This window comes from Oxyura jamaicensis, chromosome 7 (assembly GCF_011077185.1).
Source record: "Oxyura jamaicensis isolate SHBP4307 breed ruddy duck chromosome 7, BPBGC_Ojam_1.0, whole genome shotgun sequence".
In the NCBI taxonomy this organism is placed as follows: Eukaryota; Metazoa; Chordata; class Aves; order Anseriformes; family Anatidae; genus Oxyura; species Oxyura jamaicensis.
The window spans coordinates 15,570,213-15,594,503 of NC_048899.1; the positions used below are offsets into that span (position 1 = coordinate 15,570,213).

General features: G+C 40.7%; 1 long non-coding RNA gene across 1 annotated transcript; it reads right to left on the reverse strand.

Moving 5' to 3' along the window:
• Nucleotides 1-600: 600 nt before the first annotated feature.
• LOC118170256 lies at nt 601-22,173 on the reverse strand. Its single transcript, XR_004752602.1, has 3 exons — nt 20,108-22,173; nt 1,595-1,718; nt 601-695 (listed from the first exon to the last, which is right to left on the reverse strand). It is a non-coding gene; the product is annotated as an uncharacterized LOC118170256 (long non-coding RNA).
• Nucleotides 22,174-24,291: the final 2,118 nt, after the last annotated feature.

Genomic DNA, 24,291 nt, shown 5'->3' on the forward strand with positions numbered 1-24,291 from the left:
AGCACTGCATTATCATACTGAGACAATAGCGTGGCTTTCACTTTACTCATGTATAAACACAACAGAATTTATCATAAAAAACGTATTATTTTATTGATTGTTATTTCTGCCAAGTGATTTTATCAATATCCATGTCTCTTCTCTTTCTCCTTCATAGTTATACACCCAAATCATGCTTGCTTTACTCATATAGTTGTTATTGAGAAGGATTAATTACATTTGGTCATTCAGGTTACTGAATAAAAACAAGGGCATCTGAGTTTTGAGTAACAGTGTTCTACATTATCCTTATTAATATTTCTTCCTTAATATAGAAATAAAGATTGAAGGAAGGGCCATCAGTGATCTCATTCAATTTCATGCAAGGAGCTCCTCTTTGTTAATTTCTCCTACACGCGATGTTAATTTCATACAGTCCTCAGGCTCCTAACAAGTTAGCAACACTGCCCTCATTAAGGAAAGCAAAGATATCACGAGGGAACTATACTATTAAACGAATGTGTGTAGCCTCATTTCTTGGAGCCGCACATAATGGAAGATCAAAAACCTGCAGTTTTGAAGGGAGTGTATCAAGCAGTAAGAGCAAACTCTGTCAGCTCACCTTCCGGGGGAGGCACTTACTTCCTGGTTGTTATCTCCTGATAAAGTGCTTATGCTCCAGAAGTCCACTCAAACATTGTTCTTGGGTGCAGGTTCTGTTCCAAGTTAAAAAGAGAAGCTGGCTCTGAACAAAACTCTCAGACTTGAATATCTTAGACTGTATAACAAAATTAGAAGCAGTCTTAGCTGGTACAAGCTTGCTCAGAAACACAGAAAGATGGGCTCAGTATGTTCCAGGCACAATTGTAAATGGAAAGGTACTGGTTTACAACAGTAAAGCCATTCAGGTCTCAAATCTCTCTAGCTAAAACTACTTTTTCCAAAGTAAGCTGTGACCAACTTCAGATGAAAAGGTCAGGCTAAGAATGGATATCAAAGCATCCTGCGCTGATCTTGGGTTTCCTCAGCCTACAACCCACAAGTGTTCATGGTCCTGGTAAGCTTTGTCTCATTCCTTGTGCCTTCTTTGGCTTTATCTAGAGCTTGGTTTTCTTGACTTTTCTGGATTTTCTAGTTAAACCATACACAAATAATAAAGAAGAGCCCACTGCTTTGATGACAAGCTGTGCTCATGATCTGCTTCAACATAAATAGCTAGCCAAGGCTTTTTTTTTTTCATGACCACTAAGCTGAGAAGGGACCAAAAATAAAGATCAAGATAATAAAGAGAATTCTAAGGCTCAAAAATTGGGCATTAGAATTAGCGAACTTGGGTACTCTCGATTAAAGTATTTTCTAAAATGCATTTTTTATTTCCAGTATCTGCTTTCCAATGAATCTGGATGATCCTTGTTGGTAGAAAATATAAAGGAATAATTTGATCACAACCTGTCATCACTTGCTTCTGTCTGCCAAATCTCAGTGTCTGTTTATGTGCATGGTAGGCATTCATAAAACCAGCTTCTTCTCTGAAAGCTGGCAAACAATACAATTGTGCTGTTCCCAAAGCAGCCTGTGGCAAGCAGTAAGAGCAAATGCAGCATCATGCTCGCACCTTTTAATTCTCATCAGTGTCTTGACCACAAGTTACACCCCATCACAGATTCCCTCTTGTGCTGGGGAAGGACACCAATGAAGGCAGTATAATTTAGGGAGAGCTGGTTAGGATTGCATAATACCTACAATAGAAAATACATAGATGATGGAGAATATTTGCAAAAACAATGGAAATTTATTGTGCTGACAAAGACTTTAGAGGGAAAGAAGAAATGGGTAGGTCACAGATGGACTAATAATGCCATCATTGCTAGCTTTAGTTCTTTTGCATGAGTGTCTGAAAGAGACAGACCTTGTTTGAAAATACAATCTCTTCTGTTTCTCAAATACCCATCCAGCTTTGCCTGGGAGGGGGCTGAGGAGGATCACCTAACACAAGAAAGTAAGTCTGGATTAAATGTCCACATTCCTACTCTCTAAACACAAAACACGGGAATCTATGACAAATGCCTCTGTAGTCCAAATTCTCTCTTCTCACTTCAGTCATTGTTTCTGTATATTCCTTAGATTTGCACATTGCAACTTTTTTTTTCCAGGCTACCCCAGCTAGAAACAAATCAAGGGCTTTTGTTTGTTTGTTTGTTCTATGTTTCAGTTACTTGAAAAATAAATCTTGCTTGGGATAAGCAAGATCCCTTGCAGCCAAACACTTGGGATATCAGAACTGTCTGAATTTGCCATTTTCTTCACCAGTTACCTGGGACATGGACCTGAACTAACTAGTGTGTGATTTTGAAAACACCTGAAGGGGGTAGAAATCTCAGAAAGCGAGTTCTGTGTCAAACAGTTTAAGAGGAAATACTCTAAAAGGGTCATTCTCAGGGGTAACAAACACTCCCACAGCAGGAGAATGTAATTCCATCAAGAAAATGATTGCCTAAAGAGCATCACACCCAAAATGCCTTACTTGGCATTACTCCCACCTCAGAGGCAGTATCAAGCCCCCTGTGCATCTATCCATCTATATTGCCTGCTACCTAAAGAATTCCATTACTCTGATAAACCTGTTAGTGCCTGAAATCCCCAACACATTATCCAAGGATATCTTAGTGACCAAGGAACAGGGGAATCAATAATAGTCTCCTGAAGGGACAATAAGGGGAATAAGGGTTAATAGCAATTATTCATGAAAAGCAATCTAAACCACTTTTAAAATTTAATTTTGTGTGCCAAATTTAAAGGATTCTTGAATACTAAGGCCTTTTTAATCATGCTGATCCTATGTCTTACTAAGTAGGACCGGAGCATTACTCTTTTTTTTTTGTGTGTGTGACCCTCAGTTATCAAGGACATGCTGGGCAAACAGCCAAGGTAATACGCGCTCAATAATAATAATCTATACTTAAAGGTAACATGATGGCTATTACATGATGGCTGTGCCAATTGGAGGAAGGTTAGATCCTCCAGCTCTGGTAACTGCTTGACTTAGCACTTGTTTTAGTGCATGAGAAACATTATAAAATAAAGCATATATCTTACAAGCAGGAGAGAAGTCATGAAATGTAAGCAGCAAAGAAATTGGAAGAGGTAGCAGAATGATGGGGGTGGAGAATCCAAAATCAGTTTGGACATGCTTTTTTTTTCTGTAAAAAAACACAACAAAATACAGCACTAAAACTCCCCTGGCTCCATCTGCAGAGAGGACTGTCACTGTCTGTGCCAGGAGAACAGATCAAGAGATTGATACGAGTCCTGTTCTATTTAAAGGATGTGGAAATGTACAGAATCAAAGAAATTAGAAATGACAAAAAAGGCCAGTGAAAGACTATCTACCTCCTAGGATTGCCCTCTGGGACACACTGGGGACAGGCGGGTTGTCTGGTTGAGTCATTAAGGTCTCGAGCTCTTTTCTTCCATGTCCCCATTCAAACTGTGCAGTTGTACTTTTAGCTTCAGTTTTCAACCTTTTCCAATATGTGCAACTGTTCAGCACAGGAAATACATATTTTATACATATGTATTTTTTACATATTATATTTGTTTTGTTTAGCAAAAACAGGACTTTGGCAATAGGCTTACATTTCTTAGATAGTTCTGTGGATCCCATGGACTCTCAAGGATCCAGAGACAACGGCTTGTCAGACAATGGCCCGTTAGTCATCTGTCTTGTGACCCACAGTGTCCCTGGGACTGGAAAACAGCAAGTTCCAGAAACTGTCACTTCCTTTATGGTTTATTGGTAAGATGGTCCTGAAGCCTTTTTCCCAGCTCTGCTGTGGGTTTTGTCGAGGTTAGCAGGAATCTGATGTTATCTACTGTACACTTTCCTTATAGTATCAGCAGAAGATTGAATTCTTTGACTACCTTCCAAGGAAAATCGGGGAACTCCAGCTGAGTCCTCTAGCCTATGATAGCTGTTGAGACAAGACTTGCTCTAACCCTATACCTATTGCATGTTCAGGATCACTCAAATTTGGCATGCTGGTCAGTCCCGCAGATGTAGCTAAGTTATTCTTCAGGTCTCTGCCAGGTGAAGGTCCTTTCAGAGGGGCTAGGTGGATGTAAAAGTGGCCAGGGTGCTGAAAGAATATGCTGTTTATTTTCTGAATGGGCTAACATGGCTCTTTCCCCTACTGCAAGCAGACACCATTTATTTCACCTCCCTGTACGATCAAGTACAATGACACCTGCTGCACAACTCTTCTGGAGTTCTAAGAATCTGAACAGCAAAAATACTGTCTTTCATGTGACTTGTAGTACCTCATTTGGTGCCACTTCGAGTGAGGCCAACACACAGCTATTCAAAGTCTTTTAGTGGCAAGAGAAACTACTTCACAAAACACACATAATTTGAGGGAAAAGAAAAACAGCTTGCGTAAGGGTACGTAGGAAGATGAACTGCAGAACACAGGATGGGCCCAGATGCTCTGAGCCTCAGATGGCAACCTGCTTGCTAGCCTGTAACATTTAAACCGCACCACTGATCTTTAAAATGAAAAATGGCTTCAAATGAAAAGAAACAGTTTCTAAGCATAGGTCTGCTTTAAAAATACACAGCACTCTAGTGCTAATCAATATTTTTTGTCTATAACATTTGTCTTACATAGGTTTCTTAATAGTGTAGTGCTGATTTCCCATTTTGCTTTTCTAGAGAAAAACCGTGAAAAGCACTTGCAAGTATCTTTAACAGGTGTTCTACTGAAATACACACTGCTTAAAGGTCACCTTTTCTTTTTTTTTTTCTTTCCTTTTTTTTTTCTTTCCTTTTTTTTTCTTTTTGACAGAGACCTTAGACTTCTATATAAAGTGCAGCAGGTTTTCCTGAGATGCCTGAAAACAAATGTTGACATGCTGCTACAATATTCCACTTCTTCCTCAGCTTCAAAACCCAGAGACGCTTTAGAGAAACCTACCAGGAGCGTTAATACGATGATGTGCCAGCAACAAACTGCAGCATGCTGTGCGGAGCTCTGACCTCACAGAAAGCCTGAGTGTCTGCAAGGGCTCTTCACTAAAGAACAGCAGCATTTTCCAAACACAAGAGTGGAAAATAATCCTCTTTGTTGAGCAGCCATTTTTTCTAGATAAGGAAGAGAATTTGCAAAACAGCACCATACCTCCAATACGTTAAGTGTATATGTATATATATTGTTTAATGTATTGTTTTTAGGAGAAAAGACAGTTTACTAGGGTTTAAAAGGCAATGTTAAACTTGCTGTACAGGCTAGTCCAAATATAAGCTTGAAATTAGTCCAGCACATCAACTATACCTCAGAAATTTCTAAGGTTTCTTTCACTATGGGAGCTAAGTGGCAATGGGCTTAATCCTGCACTCATTGACATCCATAGTAAAGCTTCTGCTGCCCTCAGCAATGCTGGATCTGACCCTGTAAATCCCAACATGCTTGTGATCAGAGCTTGATTTCTAAAACCTTTTTACCCAGTTTCTCACGGTAACTTGGGCTGGGAATTCTGCGGAGACCATTCACTTGAAAGATGTCTGAGCGAGATTTCTTTCATTCAGCGACAAATCCCCGACTGATTAAAAGACCTATGCTGACAGCCCTCCAGGAAGCCATGCCATCTACTGCTTGGGCAGCAGGCGCTGCTGGCAACATGTGCCAATTTAGAAAACAGGGAACACTAACAGAATGAAATCAGGAGTCAGACTAAGTCCCTGCAAGCTTTCAAGCAGTCTAAAATAGAAGGGAATTTTTGTCTTGGTTAAATGCAGTCCCCAGCCTCTCACAGCCAGCTAGATAGATTAACCATTATCTAAAACATTTCTATCATCTTCAAAGGGGCAAGGTTAAATGTTGGCTCTTCAGTTACGTTGGGTTAGGTTAGGTAAAATGTTAGGTTAGGTAAAATGTTGGAGTATACACAGTAGTTCCTCAACAAAATCACCAGCTCTGTGGTGTAAATATGCCTCCAAAAACACACATCCATGGACAAAAAGATTTGGGCTCTAATTATGTTGTGTTTTTATCCTCTTTCTGTAGAAGCACAGCCTAAGAGATCATGCTGCCTATCTCTCAGCCTCTCCGTAGTAACCCTTGAACGGGATGGCTGCCTTCTGCCAAACTGGCAATGTGAGAAAGGCCACAAAAATGAGAAGCTCCTACAAAAAAAAAAAGTGTGTGTGGCATACAGAAGCCCATGTTAGTGCCTTTGAGAGGGAAAGGGGTGTGTGATGAGGCCAGTAATACGGTCTTTTAAAAACGAGCTGGGGGAGAAGGACTCTCTAAGAGGAGAACAGAGGAAATTGAGGGTGTTTTCTGGCACGCATGATGGAAATTGAGAAGTGGGTTACAGACTTGTGTGGGCAGAAATGCAATTTCAGAGGAAACTAGACTTCGTTAATTCTGCTGCTTGGTTGTGTTACTGTTTTCTGTGAAAATTATTAGAATTATTAGACATAGCAGATTCAATTGCATTACCAATAGAGAAGAACTGAACCAAAACCACAAGAGGATGCTGAGACAAGAAGGTCAATTGCTGAGAAGCCATGTAATATACAAAATAAGAGCCAATATCAATACCTAACTTATACCACATATTAATTAAAGTAATATACATGATAAAAGCTCTAGAAAACTGAGGAAAGAACCTGCAGGGTGTTTAAGCAAAGGCGGCACCTTTTCCTGCAGAAGAAAGGACTGGCTCATTCTTCAATTGTTAAAATAGTTATAAGCAAGCAGAATGTGAAGCAAGCAGGGAGCTTTAGGAAGAGCTGGTAAGGACATACCCTGCATCTTCAGCAGGTGGCAGGATGATAACCGAGAACAACATCTTCTGTTGAATATGTGTGTCACAAGGCTCAGGGGGACTGCTAATTCCCTTTCCTACAATGACTCAGGCTGGGATTTCCCCTAGTTTTGTTATTAGCCTAGTTGCTATTTTTCTTCCTACCCATTTTGTTTCTTAGGAGACTGATAGTCATAGAAAAAGAAAAAAGAAACAACAAAAAAAACAGGCCCAGTCCTACTAGTGTGATCCCAAGTTAAGAAATCCCGAATGCTCTTCCCTCCTGGGATCTGCCTGTGCAGAAGGAACATGCTTTGTTAGCATAGAGCGTGTCCAGGGAAGTAAATTTCCAGGCACAGCCACTGTTTGCTCTTTGAAAGCCAAATAGTATGGGTTTATTTTTTATGTTTTCAGGGCAGTAGCAAAGTCTCTCCAGCAGAACAATGTAACTGGGCGATGATTTATGACACAGAGCGTTGATTATACGACAGAGTCATAGAGCACAGCAGCAAATTCCCTGCCACAGGACTGTGCAGTCCTGTAACAATTATACTTCCATCTCTGTGTAAATATACAAATTCAGGGACTCTTTTTCCTGGGGAGGATCTGCCAAGCCCCTTTGTACATATTCTAGGACAGAATGAATATGGTGCCCCATAATAACTGCTGGCTCTTCTGTCCTGTTTTCATGAGATCACAATCTGCTTCATAAATCTGGTCACCATGATTTCCCTTTTTCCCTGTGTTTTTATTCTCCCTCCCCATCTTTCATTTTATTTAACATAAAACTATAGCCAAGAGAATAGGACAACTATAAGAGGTGCTGAAAATTTCCAGACCCTAGCCCAGTCCTCTAATGGATGAATATCACTCTAAAGAGAAACCACTGCAAAATCCTGAGATTACTGAAGAAACAGCACACTTCACACAGGCTAGAAAATCAGTCCTGCATTACAAGCTCTGTCTCGTTACATTCTGGTTTCTCAAAAGGACCAAATACCTCACTCCTTGATGTGGTGTTGAAGCTCTTTAGTCTTCATCCCTCTTGAAAATTCTGGTGTTTATTTTTAGGATCTCAGCCAAAGGTTTAAGAACTTATGTTAAGCCCCTGTGCTCGATATGCTGAATGTGTGGGTTTCTGGCACATGTATTTAAAAAGAGATGTGTTATTAATTGGCTTCCTAGGGGCCGGAGGACTTTGGAAAAGGCTTACTAAAAGATATGCAGCAGTGGAAAGCAGAACACCTTCAAAAAGTGCTGCTACAAAAGATGACTCATAAGGTGATACCACTGATACTGCTAGCAGCACCAGAGGAAAATTGTCCCAGATCAAAACCACTCAGACACAGTGGACTTGTTTCTAGGAAAGACAGATAAAATCTTTCACAGGTTGTTTCCTCAGATGAATGAAGCAACTGAAAGAGCAGGTAATACATGGATACCCAGTGCAAGTGGTAGGCAATGGGGGCGTAAGTTCCCATGTCTTGATCCTGCTCTTATTTGAAGATGCTGACACTTTTCCCTCAGACTTTAAGAAAAGTAGGACTGACACCAATATAGCTGTTCTTAATTTCCTGCTTTCTCCTCCCATCTGTTGTTCCTATCTATTGCTCTCTGTGACCGGGCTTTTTAGCTCATCCCTCCACAAAGCTTGTCTATGCCTGCTTATCTGTTTGCTTAAGCCAAGCAAAGCAGCCTAGGTAGCTCTTTACTTTTATATAACATTTGCTTACTGTCCAACATTATCTTTGGAAAAGCTGACATATTCATTGATCTATCTGAAGTGTGTACAAAATGATTGATCATTAATGCCCTTTCAAAATTACTGCCCACCCTTGATGGCAGAGATGAGGACATAAGGGGGGTAGGAGGTTAAATGTGAACCAAAATATATGATCAAGAAAGAACAAAGAGACAGAGGCACTTCCCCACGTGGAGAAAGCTTTTGAGGTTGCATTTAAAAGATGGTAATACATGCTCCACCATGGAGTGACAAGCTGGGGTTGAAGACTCCCAGGAAGGGTGGGAATATGTATCAGAGGGTCATGACCACTCCACGCTCCCTATATTGTTAAAGTGGGAGGATTTATGTATTAATTTCTGTTACCACAGTTTTTAAGACTAGTACCAGTGGGTCAGGGCCATTCTGGACAAGACATCAGAGTGACATTTAAAACGCAGACAGCACTTCCACAGTGCGCATACCTTATTATCTAGGCAGCACACAGCACGAGGAGGGAGTGACACATAATGGGGAGACAAATGGGGGGCAAAGCGAGAGCTGAGCCAGGGGCACTAGGGCAAGCTTGCTGTTCAGTCAGAGGCAGAGGTGAGTATCCTGATTGATGTCTACTGCAAGCTAATGGGGTCATGCTGGCTGGGGGGCGGGGAGAGGATCTCATTTTGGGTGCCATTCTGCCTCTGCTACAGAAAGCAGTAAGTCAGGCTGCGTGAGTTCAGGAGCCCACAGACAACTACCTGGTGACCCCAATACAATCCGCTTGCCCCCATCAAGTATGGGCACACTAATTCCCCTTTCTGTCAATGTGAGCAAAACCAGCTGAGTCAGATTTGAAAGTCAGATCTTACTCAGGCTCTTGGACTTCAAGCTCTCTTCTGTCACCTCCGTCGGGAACTGCTCAGCTCAACTGGGAGCACTTCACATTCATTTTCTCCACTGCTCTGCTTTGTAACCCTGTTTTGCGTCATCCCTTTAGATAATAAGCTCTTCAGTAGTCTCATTCTGGTCTGCACACACAGCATCAGCATGACATGGCATGAGATCCTTGATTTCAGTTTCCATGCTTCAATAAAATCCAAATGGAGCCATTGGAAGGGCAGAGCAAAGAAAAACAACTCTGAGCAGTTATGAGGAGCATAGAAAGGGCCAAATTTACCCATGTCCCATTAACTTCTGCCACGAGGAAAGGGGCAACAGCATCTGCGGTAGCAGCTACCAAGAATGTCCTTGGTGAAGGAAGGGAGGTGGAAACTGTGGCTGTTGGTAAACTGCAGGGACCAGTATATCTCACAGCCACATTCCTTTTCTATTCACTTCAGCTTTTGACATCTTCCAGCTTTTTTTTTTTTTTTTTTTTTTTTTTGTGGTTGTTGTTTTGTTTTGCATCAAATAGAAGCAGTGTATATTAAATAGGGGCACTTCTGAGTGCCAGATGCTTTGTTTAGTCAAGCTTGGGAAATACAGTGTCATCTCCATTTTTTCTGAAAGGGATAAAAGACATCTCAGACCTTACACATCCTTGTGGGTTGTTATTGCAGGGTTAAGGCCAGTGTTTTAAAACTGGAGGAGAACTAAGCTTGTATTATAAGTACCTCCAGGCTTTTGAATTGGTTTATAAAAATAGGTGCCTGAAGAAGAAAAAGCAGAAAAAATGAAATCTGAAAAACAAATGCAACACCAAGTAGTTTCTAGTGTGCCCATCTATTTCAACTGGTGTGATATTAATAGAATACACAACAGCAGGGAGTGGGAAAATAAACGTATTTTCACTCACATAAAGGGAGTGACTAAATGACTCACAAATGCAAAAATAAATAAATGGCTCCCCATGATAATCTGAAGCGGTATTATACCCACTGAAACAACTCAGCTTCTTAACTGTAACCTAGCATGTTAAATTCAATCAATTTTATTTGAGGCCATGGTCAGACTGAGTGATCAATCTCTATTACCATGGGCTTCTTTTTAATCCTGTCTTTACAGTACCATTTTTCTTCTCACTAGACATTTCAGTTCATTTCCCTGAACCTTCATCAGCTTAATAGCTGAATTTCAGACTTACACAAAAAAAAAAAAAAAAAAAAACACTCAAAAGCTCAAACTTCCAGAGCAAAGTGAGCAAGTGTGCGCCGTGCATGGGAGGGGGGAATATAGCTAAAAAAGGTAAAATAGGCAAGGCAATTGTTAGCATTGCATGTCCTGCACTTACTGGATAATAGTTACGTATTCTAGTTTAATAATGGCGATATTCAGGGTCAAACAGGTGCTGGCTTCAGATGGTGTAAAAATCAAGAGGCGGGGTTTTTTTTTGGTCCTTTATAATTGGCAAACAGGTATTGCCCTAGAGAAATGGAATGAGGACACAGCAATTAATTCTCCCAGTCCTGCAATCGGAGTGCTAATCACATCCTTAGCAACTGCATGGTCACTATGGTACCGACACCACCTTTTACTCAAATCCTTTCTGATTCATTCTCCTGGTAACTTTGGTGCTGGTCAGAGCAGAGGTTACATACACTTGCTGACACTACGCTGAATGGCTCCATCAATCTCCATTCTGCAATATTGGACTTGGTTGCAAATAAAAATCAGCTGGGAAGCTAGAAAGGAAGGCAGCAAGCGTCCAGAGAATCTATGCTGTTTGCTTTTCAGAAACACTGTGCAAATGACAAACACAATGCCTCACTACAGTCTCTCTGCTCTAATAGTCTTAAATGTGAGGCTAATGAACTTTATCTTTCAACTCCATTGAACCTCATTATACCGTAAATACCCTTTGTGTAACATCTTCTCGTAACTCAGCTGCCAAAAACAATAATGATACCATCAGAAAAGAAGGAAAAGAGAAAGCCATGGTTTTAAAAACAAGCCAATCAGATGCATCTTTCCACAGCAAATATTTGTCCTGGGAGAAGCAGTGACAAATTACAGAGGTTGTAATGGAAAAAATGCTACATGTTGAGACATTTTTGAATGCTATCAGAATCAGAAAATAGCACACAGGAAACAGACTAACACTCTGTCCCCAATGGAATTGCAGAGTGGACAGTGAACCTCCCCTCTAACAAGTTCTATCCCATGCACTGCAGGCACAAACAACAGGAACAGTCTCATTTGGGGTTTGAGTCACCAGTCTCCTCTAACTGCTTTGGGTGCCCCAGTGACACAGAAGAGATGAGCTCCAGTTCTCACTCTGTCAAGAGGGGCCACTGAGCTCCTTGTGTTGCTGGTAGTACAAAGTGTTGAAGGAGAACTCACTCAAGATCCCAGCCCTTTATTTTCAAATGCCAACTTTTTGGTACATGGGAAGGCAAATCTTAGCATTAGTCAAGCAGAGAGAAAGGAAGCGAGTGTTTGTAGGAAGAAAATGGATGTCAACTAATCCAAGTATATTAAGCCTACGTCAGGACACCATGCAGTTAATGGGAATAGGACGGAACATTCCCAGGGGATGTATTTTCAGTATCTCCTCAGCCACAGGATGATGCCCTCTGACAAAGCTTGTACTAATCACTTTTGGAGGCAGAACGGAGGACTAGGTGGATGCTGTGTGGATCTAGTGTGATGACATCTGCTTTCACAGGTGGAAGATGACATTCAAATGGAAGGTACAGATACTGGGAGGTAATCAACTGGAGTGACAGTTTTAAGTGGTACTGACTGAGACGCAGATAAATGCATAGCTTCCAAAAGACTTGTAGAGCGGATATTCTCAGTAATGTCAGCATGTCATATGTTTCTAATTGGAGGACCTCAATTCTCCATTTTCCTAATTGATTACTGTAACAAAGACACCTTGAGTGCTGTATATTGCTCACTGATTGCTAGGCAAACATTATTGGAGTGTCAATATTTGCTTTTTCCTAGAGCTATCATTGTTTGAGAGGGTGTAAGTCATTTGGAATAATGCTCTAGTAGTGTTTTATTAAACACACATGGAAAGCATGTGGTTTGCTTAGTCTCTGTTTTCTTAACTTTTTTTTTTCTTTACTTTTCAGTGAAAACAACTGGTAGTCAGTTGATAAAGCCAAAAGACAAGATAAGGCATTTCAAAGGAACACATGATATTCCTGTCCTATTGGCACAATGTTACTTAGGTTTGGAAAGGTTGAGAATTCAAAATTGTCACCCATTTTACATTTGCGTAGCTGGTCTCTATAATGAAGCATTCCCCTAAATTTCCATCTCCTTCTACCCTGGCTGCTGATGCTTTATCTTTAACTAGAAGCCAATATCTTCATCACAGAGACTTTCATTCAGAAGTTTGTGCATCATCTGGCATAGCAGGGATCCTGCTCCTAATTAGTGCTTCTTGACGCTACTGTGATACAAACCTGTATTTTTATGTTAGAGGTGAACGCTCTGTTTCTTGAATGGGTAAAACTCAACTGTTTATCTGGACAAAACAAGGAGAAAAGTACACAATAGTTTCTTGCTAAATTAGAGGGAGAAATGATTTTCTGCTCTAGCCAATATTTAATGAGGCTTTCCAGTTCTTCCAGGGGTGTATCTTTTTAAAAAGCATCAAGATTTTCTCTGTTGTCCAAGAGCTTGAGCAATAATTAGCATAGTGGAGTTGGAGATAACTCCGTAATTGCAAGTTTGGCCAACCTATCTAAAGCCCTCACCACAAATTTTATGAGAAGTACTACTTGATATTTACATGAAAGTTACAGTACACAGAGTATGATGCATTTGGCAGGGTGACTGAGGTGCACAGCTGTGGAATAACACTTCAGAACATCTTATCGGTCCTCTGGTCATTCAGTATATAGGTAACTACTTCTCACAAGAATACTGTCCCAAGGTAGACAGAAGATCACTGCAATTGATGGTAATGAAATGCCTGCAGAGTTTCCTGCTGCACTTGGAAAGTAGACAAGAAAAGTGGATTGCAAAATCCAAAAGAATGGCCTTGGCTCCCTGACATGGATCAAGAAGAGGTTGGTTGGAGGTTGACCACATGTTTCAAAACTAGAAATCCAAACAACATGACCAGGAGTTTTGAAAGGACAGTGTTGTTAGCCATGGTTGTTTTGCTAACTTCTATGTTTTTCCTTCATCCTGTTCTATAATCAGGATAGAATATGGCCTTGTATATACAAAAAAATGTCCTTCAATGGACGTTTAAATTAGACAATTATTCTTGTGCAAGCCAATTGGGAAGGTAAATACACTATGTATGTCTTTTTACACGTGTGAAATTTAGTTTCACGAATGGCAACTTCAGGCATCTGGAGTAGATAAAAATTTATGGAAATCATCTCAGAAGAAACTTTAGTTTGTTCAGCACTAGAACCCACATGTATGAAACATTACCAATATCGTGCTGAATAGGAACTTGTCTTGACATTATACTGACTGCTTGGGAATGGCTGGTCAGTTAAAAATCATGTTTTCCCTTTCTGCATAATCTGAAGAGAATTACAGCCTCACACAGTTTCAGTTGTAGAATATAAATTCAAATCTAAAAGCTCATGCTTTCAGCTGTCTGTACATTCTTGGGACATTCCCCAGTGGATCAGCAATTTCAGTGGTCAATCACAACACAAAGCTCCTTCCTCTTTTTCACTTCTGATGAAACTTCCTCTATCACAGAGTAGATCTAATGGTCCAGATTTAATCAACAACAGCATTTACATTTCAAAATAATGAGAGCCACTCAGCTGGTAACTTGTTAATTAGTTCTCAAGCATTCTCCCTTTCAGCCTTTATCCTCTTGCACTGCAGTTCCAAATAGACCTGGCTGAGGCTGACAATCCTTCCAATAAGTGAGGTAACTTGAGTAAATGTTATCTCAGAATCCTACCTTGCTCTAGGCTCACTTTACACCAATCTCTTGATTTCAAGGAGAACTACTCCTGATTTACCTGGGGGTAAATGTTTTAGTGTATCACATCATCTTTTCCCACTAAGTTTTTTTCCTACTATTTTTGAATGATGAATGTCTGCAAAGCAATTACATGCCTGAACTTAAAACCTCTCTCACCCCTTTATTTTTTAATAATGCTGTTCTATTTGGGGACAGATTCACATTTACAGAAAAGCTATTTCTACCACCTTATAATTCAGTGCAATTTTTTTCTTGATTCTAACATGAAAGCACTTTTACACAAAGCTATACAAAGGTACCAGAATACAAATAAGAATCTCTCCCCTTTTTTTTTTTTCTCTAGCACCCAGATACTTGCAACTGAGGATGAATGCAAAGAATGAGGATCTGTTCCTAGTTTCTGTACCTGTGCTAATAAAATCCGCAATACAAATGCTGGGTCTCAGTCTTCCCCAGCATATTCCTTAACAACTGCAGAATTCTACCAATTAGTCCCCAGTGCAGGATATGCTACAGCTGACCTGCTGCCAATCAGTTGCTCCAGAGTCTAGATCAATTTTGTCCTGTGATTATCAATTCTCCTGTCAGACAGGACAGACAAGATCTTAAAGAAAATAAGACATTTTAGGAAATAAAATCAGGATGTTTCACTCAGCACATAATTTCCTCCTATATCCTAATTTTGCATGGCACATAAGTGTGTGCTTAACTTCAAGCACATGATTAATCACCTCTTTGAGAAGAGGAAGTCTTTCCTGAACTGGAGGCTTCTCTTCTGCAGCTCTACAGATGAATGCTTTCTTTAATTCTGTTTTCTTTTTCTTTCTTTCTTCTTTTTTCCTTCTTGCTTTATTTCCTCATTTTTCCCTCTCTTCCCACTACTTCTTTTTTTCTGTCATGTATAATAAATCTTTGCAAAGTTTTTGTCTTTCCTAAACATGGTGGGTGTTAAAGGAGACAGCTTATTTAAAAAAGGTGGGGGAATAGGTTATAGAAATAGAAAAACATTCCCAACATTTTAACAGGAATTTGTTCTTCTGAATCATTTCAAGTTCTTTAGAAGCCTGAGGACAAAATATACGTAACACTGAGCCTGGTATTTTCATCTATCTTTGTCTTCTATAAATGAACTACTTCACAAATAGCAAGTAAAACAAAACAAAAGGAAGAAGAAATAAAACTGCCATGTAAAACTTTATCTTTCCTAAGTCTCCAGGGCATCTTTTGAAAATCATCTAATTTTGTCTGTTTGTGACCGCCATAAAGTATGTTCCCATCTATTGCAAATTTGAAAAAACGTTGCCAATAATTTAAAAATACATAAATAAAGAGGCCATATATTTCAATCAGACAATTAGAATCTGCATGTGTTGTCTGTGAAACCAATGCAATGATTCTGATTTTCACAGCAATGTGACCAAGCCTTAGGGTTAGCTGAAGCGGTGAGTTTGGATCTGAGCTCCGGGAAACACAGTTCTAGAAATGTGATCTGCAGAACATCAAGGCTGCAGAATCTCAAGATTTAATACATTTCATTTGAAATACTTGAAAGTAGTCTAATCACTTTCTAAAAGATAATCTCATGTGCTTATATGTATTACTTACAAAAAGTTTGTTCTATCACAAAATTCACAGCTTGATAATCCCCTAGGAGGCATAAATCCTGAAGATCACTTGATAGCCAAACTTGAGACATCCAGTGTACAAACTGCCTGTATCTGCAAAAAATACTCATCTGATTAAAACTGCCTAATTGAAAAAAAGGTTTCCTAGAACAAAGAAAACAAGTGGGAGGGTGTGCTTAATTATTTTTGAGGACTAGTAAAATTTCTGTTCTCCTTGACTCCTTTTTCTGTACCTTTAAAAAATATTCTGCCAGTAACAAGCAGTCTCAACACACTTACCCAGAGGAGCTCTGATCCAGTTAAGACAAAACTTCCATTGATACCAATGAGTCTGACCCTGGATTATACATTTGTACTTGACTTGTCAGAATTCATCTCTGCTGCCCACTTGGCATATCATACCGTGCAACTTAGGTCCCCGATTCAGAAGTTAGAGTTACAAAAAATCTGTTTTAAATTACTTTAGTTTAATTTGGGTATTTGTGGGATTCGGTACAGCGCCAGCAAGACTAATCTGGTTATGGAGTAAGAATATTAGCCATTGCGAGTCAGGCTCTGGCAAAATTATTTCTTAAATATAAATAACCTTTCTGTTTTGGGTATGAATATATAGGTGTTTTGACTTTCGTGTGGCATTTGAGGCTCTGTCCCTATAAAGATTTGTGCATATGTTTAACGCAAACCTCTGAGGAATAGCGTCTGTTCGTCCCCTCTTCCCCTTGCAATTTTAATTAGATTCCTTGATTTCTGCATGTGCAAGGTATAAGGTTAAGCAGCTCAGGGACACTTTGAGGGGTTCTAGGCTATCATATGGGCAATGGTGTGGGAATCTTCTGCACATATCCACAGCAGCAAGAAAACAGCCAACGCTGTTGCCATAACAACAGTTTTAAGGGAGGGAGTTATAAAAGGGAATAGCGGAAAGAAGAATTTCTTTGAAATAATTTCAGTGTAATGTTAGGGCGTGAGGTGGGAAAGCACAGAAGCAGGCATTAGATTATCTAGTCTTTAAAATCTACTGTATGCTGTCTGTGATCACTGAGTTACTCAGAAAAAAAACAAACAAACAAAACTCCCTGCTGAGACTAAGGCTATGAGTATCCCTACTTGCAGTTTTGTGGCTTGTTGACTAGTCTCTGTCTGATTTTGTGTTTTTTAGAAGAAAATGCCCCCTTTCCACATTTTAATACTGGCAAGCTACTCTTTGGTATGCTTCCTCCCCAGAGGAGGTTGCTCAGAGTTATGCTGTGGCCCCTTTTATTTTCTCCCATTCCATAACATTACTTCTTGTTAACCATTAATAGACAGATGTTTCCTTTTTTTTTTTTCTTCTACTACAATTTTATCTTTATAGATCCAATGGTGTCTTCCAGCTGTAGCGTTCCAAACCTCCCCCCTCACCCTGTGACCTAACCTGTGTTTGCTCTAGTTTAGAGTATTACAGTATCGCATTGAATTTGGATTCTCCCTTATTCTTCAGAAATATCCATTACATCAAGTACTCTTTCCTTGTCATACACTCTGCTTTCACCTGTTATTATTTTTAAGCTCGTGGCACACATTGATAGCAGCTATTTTTAGCCATCCATCTACCTATTTTTAAACAACTCCTCTGCCTCGCTCCCTACTTCAAAATATACCACTTTGACTTCAGTTCGGTTATAGTCAAGGTCATCCATCACCCCTGTTTCCATCTTTTTTGCACTACATACAGTCACTGTTATACAGGCTATACTTACTGATGGGGGGAGGGGGGGGGAAGCAGGCACGTGGAAACACAGGTGCTCTTTTACCCAGACTTGACTCTGACCCAGTGCTAGACAATGCACTGCCTGCTCCTGCACGGTGTGGATGTGATGAGGTCAGAGCTGTGTGGCTGCAAACCCCTTTCTGTAATTAGATCTGGGCTGCATTTTCCCTTGGAAATGCTCTCTCTTTATCATCAAGGCATTTCAAAGCTCACTTCTATTTTTTTTCTTTTTTTTTTTTCTTAAAGCAGTGAGACAACTGATTTTTTCCTAGCAATTTTTTCCCCGTCACAAAAAAACGATAATGAAAAACAATTTAAACTTTGAATTTTTTTTTTTCCAGCTATTCCATTACTGATCTTTCCATTGGCTCAGAGGAAACAGTGAGAGAGGGTTTGATTCTTTTCTGTGGAAAGAACATCAAAAGACCTGTTAAGCTTTTTGTAGAAAAAGAACATTTTTTCTCTTATCCATTATTTTGCTAGCAATTTTGTATAGCATTTCTTTGAAAATATATGTGCCAGTATCGTTTTAAATTTCTTTACTCCATTCTGCTACTGAAAAGGCTGCAGATGGAAGGGGGAACTGGGAACTCCCCATGTCAATCAGCTCTATTCACTCAATGGCTGTATTTATTAGTTTCATTAAAAACATATTGAGCTGCCCTGGTTCCTCAGTTCCGCACGCCTACACAATCCCGACTGCCTCTCGCCATCCCCCTGTCAGTTAGCACTCTACCCCGAGGCCCCTCTCAGCTTGAGATTCCACATGAAACATGAATCCAAGAGGATATCACATGTTTTTAGGTCTTGCTGGAAAGATTTCACACAGCTTCACGGGGTGTGTGTGTCTGTTAGAGACCCATGAGATGAGAAAAAAGAAGTGCTTTAGGTGGAGTGATATATAGATATATATACACACACACATATATGTATGTATGCTCTAAGGAGAAACAGAAAGAAAAAGACTGTGCGAAGCTTGGAATACATCTCCATTGTTAATGTCATTTCGACATGAACGTATGTGTAGCATCTGACCAGAGTATTAGTCATAAACTAAAGCTTTGTAGGAAATATGGTACATTGGGCTGTCATCGTAACAGAGCAGCTCTTAGAGGAGATTCTTAATTTGCTACATTATTAATGTAGAGGCATGGACTGGAAAACATGTCTCTCTCCATTTGCCTCCTCCTGTTCTTATCAAAATCAGAACCACATGGAAGAAGAGAACCATGGCAGGAGTCTGCTCTTTTTGGGGGCACAAAATGGATGCTGACAGAAATATTATAATTAGACTCACTGTCCTTGAACAATAACTTTTTTTAAAAAAAATCTATTTTATGACATAATAAAAAGGCGTGGCATAAATCAGTAAAATCTCTGCACAGAGGACTGAGAACTGAGGTTGCAGTCTAAACTCTATTTAAGTTGCGAGTCTGGTCTAAAGACAAGCTAAACAAACACCAGGCTAGGAATAAGTTTTCAGAAAATGATTTTTTTTTTTTAAGTATTCTACCCTGAAGAGTAACCCATGCAAATCTATCTGTTCAGATACATTGGAATTGAGTTTCTTCCTCTTTTTGGAGAGGATCTCTCTTTCCAAAACCATCAGATTGAGTAACTGCTACCTAAACACACCAGTTTTCTTTCTCCTTCCCTATATATCTATGGGCCTTGAACTTTAACGCCTGAATCCTACAACATTCCAAGACTGGAAGAGACTTGAGTATGCTCTGATGCTCTTATGCACCCCAAAGGATGTATAGCACACAACCTCTTCCGTAAGTATCTTTTTTCCTAAACACATTTCAGTGTATTAGCACTGGTCTCAGAGTCTTTTACAGAAAAATTACACGTTTTTCTCTCATGACAATACAGATTCAAGGATACAGCATACAAGTTCTGCTTACTACCAAGTAAGTATTTTCAGCAGTTACACAGCCCTCTCAAAATGTTTGATACACACAGTCACCCTGACAAGGAGTTCATAGCATTATTTACCTGTTCCCAAATGAGAAAGCAAAGGTAAATATGAGTATTTGTATATTAAATTGACACAAACATACAGGTGATTTTCTCCTAAATTAACTTTTCATCAGTTCAAGTCACTTCCACGTAAGTCCTTCCCCGTGTGGAAAAGCAGCCCTTTGAGGAGTGAGGGACAAACGGCCAAAACCCCTCTGACACAAAGGTTCAGTGCCAATAATTTCTGATTCATTAGGGAATTGTTCTCTCCTTTCTATGTACAAAATGTAATTCCCACTAACATCAAAGAGAAAACTGACCTCCTTGTCAAGCAGCAACTACCTGAGGACTGTTTTGTTGTTGTTCAGGGGCTCAACAAAATTTCTCAGTTCATGGATATTCCATGCACCTACCCAGTGTGGTGGTCCAGCTCTCTCCTGCTGCCTGGTACCACCAGGCACACACAGCAGCAGGGAAAGGAAGCCTGCCCAGCCTGGTGGCCACTGCAGCCACTGCTAGCACAGGCTCCATCTTGCAGCTTCTGTGCCACAGTGGACATTTGAGGCACCAAGCCAGAGAGGCCCAGCTGCCAGAGACTATGTTCGGAAAACAGCACAGCCACTGTCTCCCCCCCACTGATAAATTACTTTCAGGCAACACCTGATCACAGTAACAGCTCCCCAAGCACCTGTCTTGCTCTCCTCACAGACAGCTGCAGTCACTAAAAGAGCCCAACAGCACCTGCAGGGGGGAATGGTGCGTTATGGGAGCACTGGTGGTGTTCATATGGACAAATAAATGCTCTCAGCATGGCTTGCCTCTCATGTCTTAAGTGTTTTACCTTTCTCCACATGATCTCCCAAATAGTGCCCACAGCCTGACTGACTTCAGGCAAAAAGACAGCCCTCAGCCGTACCCATGTGGTTTCAGGCTGCTCTGGTGGGGCCATACTGGGAATTCAACAGTATGGATAATTGGGATATGACCTTGTTGCATTTGTAAGTGAAAATGTGACACGGGCATGCCTAGGTGGGTGTTTATTGGTGTGGTGGCCTGAAGGGGCAGGCACCCAGCATCAGAAATGCTGAGAGAAAAGCAGGCAAGGGGTCAACAGCAATCCCACCATGAAGGATATTTCAAATGGTGGCACTTTTATAGTTGTTTGATAACTATCAGCAGAAAGCCTAGCCAGCACAGAAGGGGCGACAGAATTGCTGTATGGGGAGAGGACAGCACGGCTCCCGTGTGCAGCGTGAAGACCCACCTGACAAGGCCGAGCACACTTCCACCCGCACTTGCTCTCAACCTTAAATATGCAGCCATTTCACAGACGTTGTTCAGGGACAGACTCAACCTCCTTGCTCTGCTCCTTCCCAGCCGGACAGCGTACCTCAAAAAGGCTCCTGGGGGCGGGCGGCTCACCGGAGAACGGGCCGGCCGCTGGGGGGAGAGCTGAGGGGAGAGGCGCCATTTTGAGGGGCCTCGGCTGTCTCCTCAGGGCCTCAGTGCTGTGGCGGCCCGAGATGTGCCCGCCTCAGCCTCTGCCCGGCCATCGCGGCTGACTGTTGTTCCCAGCATTTGCTGGGGGTGAGGAGAAGCATTTTGTCTCTTCTGTCAAGGGCTGCAGGGCTGGTGTCACGCAGGAACACAAAAACCCCTCTCATCACTTGTGGAGAGGGAAGAAAATCACTTGATTCTACGTGGAAATAAAGATCTGTAAATGAAACCTTCTATTCTCTGCCACCTCATGAACTGTATTTAGACCATTTCCCAGAGCATTAGCCATTGTTCTGATTATGGGTCTGTTCCATCCTTCCTCTTCTAAATTACCTTAGTTGTAGCAGCTCTTTCTGCACCATCAGCCAGCCACAGTATTTCTGAGTCACAGGAAAGGAGGTGGAAAGAAATGCATATTTTAGGGATGAAGTATTCACCTCAGAAGGCCAAGGTTCTCATCACTGAATTTTAAGAATTTGTATTGTCATCCAGAAGGGTAAGAGGCTTCTGCTGAAGGGTACAAAAGTTCCTGTTCTTAAAGAACCTTCCTGAAATTCCAAAAATACCGTTTAAATGTTATCACTTAACCATACCTATCTATACTTACGGAATTAGTACTTTTCTTAGGTTTGCTAACACCAGTTAGACTCGATACTCAAGGCAAGGTTACCTTCTGATTACCTCAATAAAGTAGAAATATTAGATATAAGCTTTGAATCAGAACATACCTGCCTGCATTGTGACGCTGGCTTCTGGTCAACACTCCGTATTACTTGGGGAATTCAAGCTGTATTTGAGGCATACCTATCCCCTTCCACAGGTTTAAGATGCTTTTGCTCAGTTTGTACCTCTGAAAAAATCCGGGGGAAATTCAGCACTAAGATCATATAATTCTGATGGCACACCTCACTTTCATTAGCTTTAATTATTTAATCTCTCCAGGAAAATGTGAGGTAAAGCCAAAAACTAAAAACAAACAAACAAAAAGAAAAATCTACACTTGTAATATAGGAAGCATTTTATTTTTTATAGCTGCCTCCTTGTGTTTTTCCTGAGGTAGCCTGGAAAACAAGATGCTTGAGGAAACTAATGAATCCATTAGAATAAGCTGCCTGCCAGATAACCACACATTGCAGATTTCTGACTAGAAAATGCTGAGCTTAGCCTCTGTCAGCCTGAGAAAGGAGTAAGGACTCCTCATCCCTGGGCTTGCTGCTCCTCTCTGTTTCAGCTGAGGTAACATTGGAAAGAGATTAACTGTCTGCAAAGTCGTGCAAAATTTGCACAATTTTGCACAGATGTGTCCAACAAGATGCTCATATGCAGTCTAACCCTGGAAGTGACAAATTCCTCTTTTCTTTCCTTAGAGAACTCCATTCCCCAACCGTGGGAGTTGCCCAAGGTGTGTGACTGTGCTGCCTGAACAATTTCAGAGGGAAGTTGTTCTTTCATGGTATCTCTTTTTCCTGGCCTCTAACCTAGGAAGGTGTTTCACAGCTGTTCTTGCATCTTCTGAGAGGAAGTGTGTGATAGTAAAGCACTGGATTTTCTGAAAGTTCCTAGAAAACAAATTATTTGTATGGTCATCCATAATTGATAATCTTCTCTCCAATTCAAGGTAGTTGAAAACAGGCCAAAGAACCAGCACTGCTACCCCAAAGTTTTCTTCATAAAGGTTGTTCCTTCTCTCTGGAAGTACCTCTCATATGTGGAAAGCAGAGGACTAATTTACATTAGAATTATCCTAGGCTAGACATATAGACATTTAACCATCAGAAAGCTCAAGGTAGGTGAAATGCAAAAAGCTTCCAGAGGTTTTCAAGGAAGAGAGGAAGTAAAGCAACCAAACCTTGTCTCTATAGAAAAATAAATAAATTAAAAAAAAAAAAAATATTTCCAGGAGGAATAATTCCAGACATACCTTCATTGTACAAATCCATGAACAATAGAAACTTTTAAGAAACTGTATGACAACTGACTGCCTCGGTCCCTCAAGCCCTGAGTGACATCAAGATACCACTGCTGTAGTAAAGCTGCTAGAGCACTGTGAAGTTTTGAACATTTAGAACACCAGCCAAAAATTTCAGCCTAAGCCAAGTTCTTTTCCAGTGCTCAAGAACTGTTTGTAACATACACCCGAACACTACAAATTATGTCCATTGTCAAATATCTGGCATGACCTGAGTGACCAGAACAGCTATGTGCATTACTGGAACTTTTGTCTTCCACCTTACTGTATGGTTTTTCAGTAACGCCTGATGTCACTTCATCTCCTTTTGCATTCAACTCATCACCTGGAGTTAGTCACCTCTGGATGTCTCTCTCTCTCTCTCTCTCTCTCTCTCTTCATTAGCTACAGAGGGAGTATAAATGAGTAGGTTAGAATGGTAATCTGACTCTTAGATGCAGATATCAGGAGGGTAATCCTACCTTCTGTCTGCCATGAATAGTCCTAGCAGGTCTTCCAACAGGAAAAGTGGGGCATGTTGCCCCAGAACTAAAAGCTAGCAAGTTTGTATCAGATGAGCCTTACAGGATGTTCATACATGGTGCCATTTAGGTCACTGCCGTGTGTGAGAACAAGATGGCAAAAACCTAAATGGATACAGGCCTGACTTGACAAAGTCAGTCGTTTCATTTTATGGCACGACACTGCAAAGTAATTGTGCTCAGAATGACTGTCTTTACTGCCTAAATACATTTTTAGTACTTGAGCATCCAGGTGGATTCAATTGTGCTTGCAATTTTGCAGACATTAAAGAGAGAGACTAAATGATTGAGGCAGGGGAAAGAGAACAATACTGCACTCAGCTCCTGTGAGACCGCGTGATGCACAGACTAGAGCACCACACTAATGCTCAGGAGCCTCAAAGTCTAGTCCTGTTTTGACCACTGACTGACAAATGTTTTGAAAACTAGGCATGGAAAATGCAATGCAAGTGCTCTCTGTATCTTTTACAAAAATAATACTGGCTAAAATCTTCAACCAGTGCAGGCTTACAAAGAGTAAAAGTCACTGACTCCGACAGAAGCAATGTTACAAGCCAGACGGAAATCTGGTCAGCTTTAAACAATAAGAATTACTTTCTTGAGCATCTTT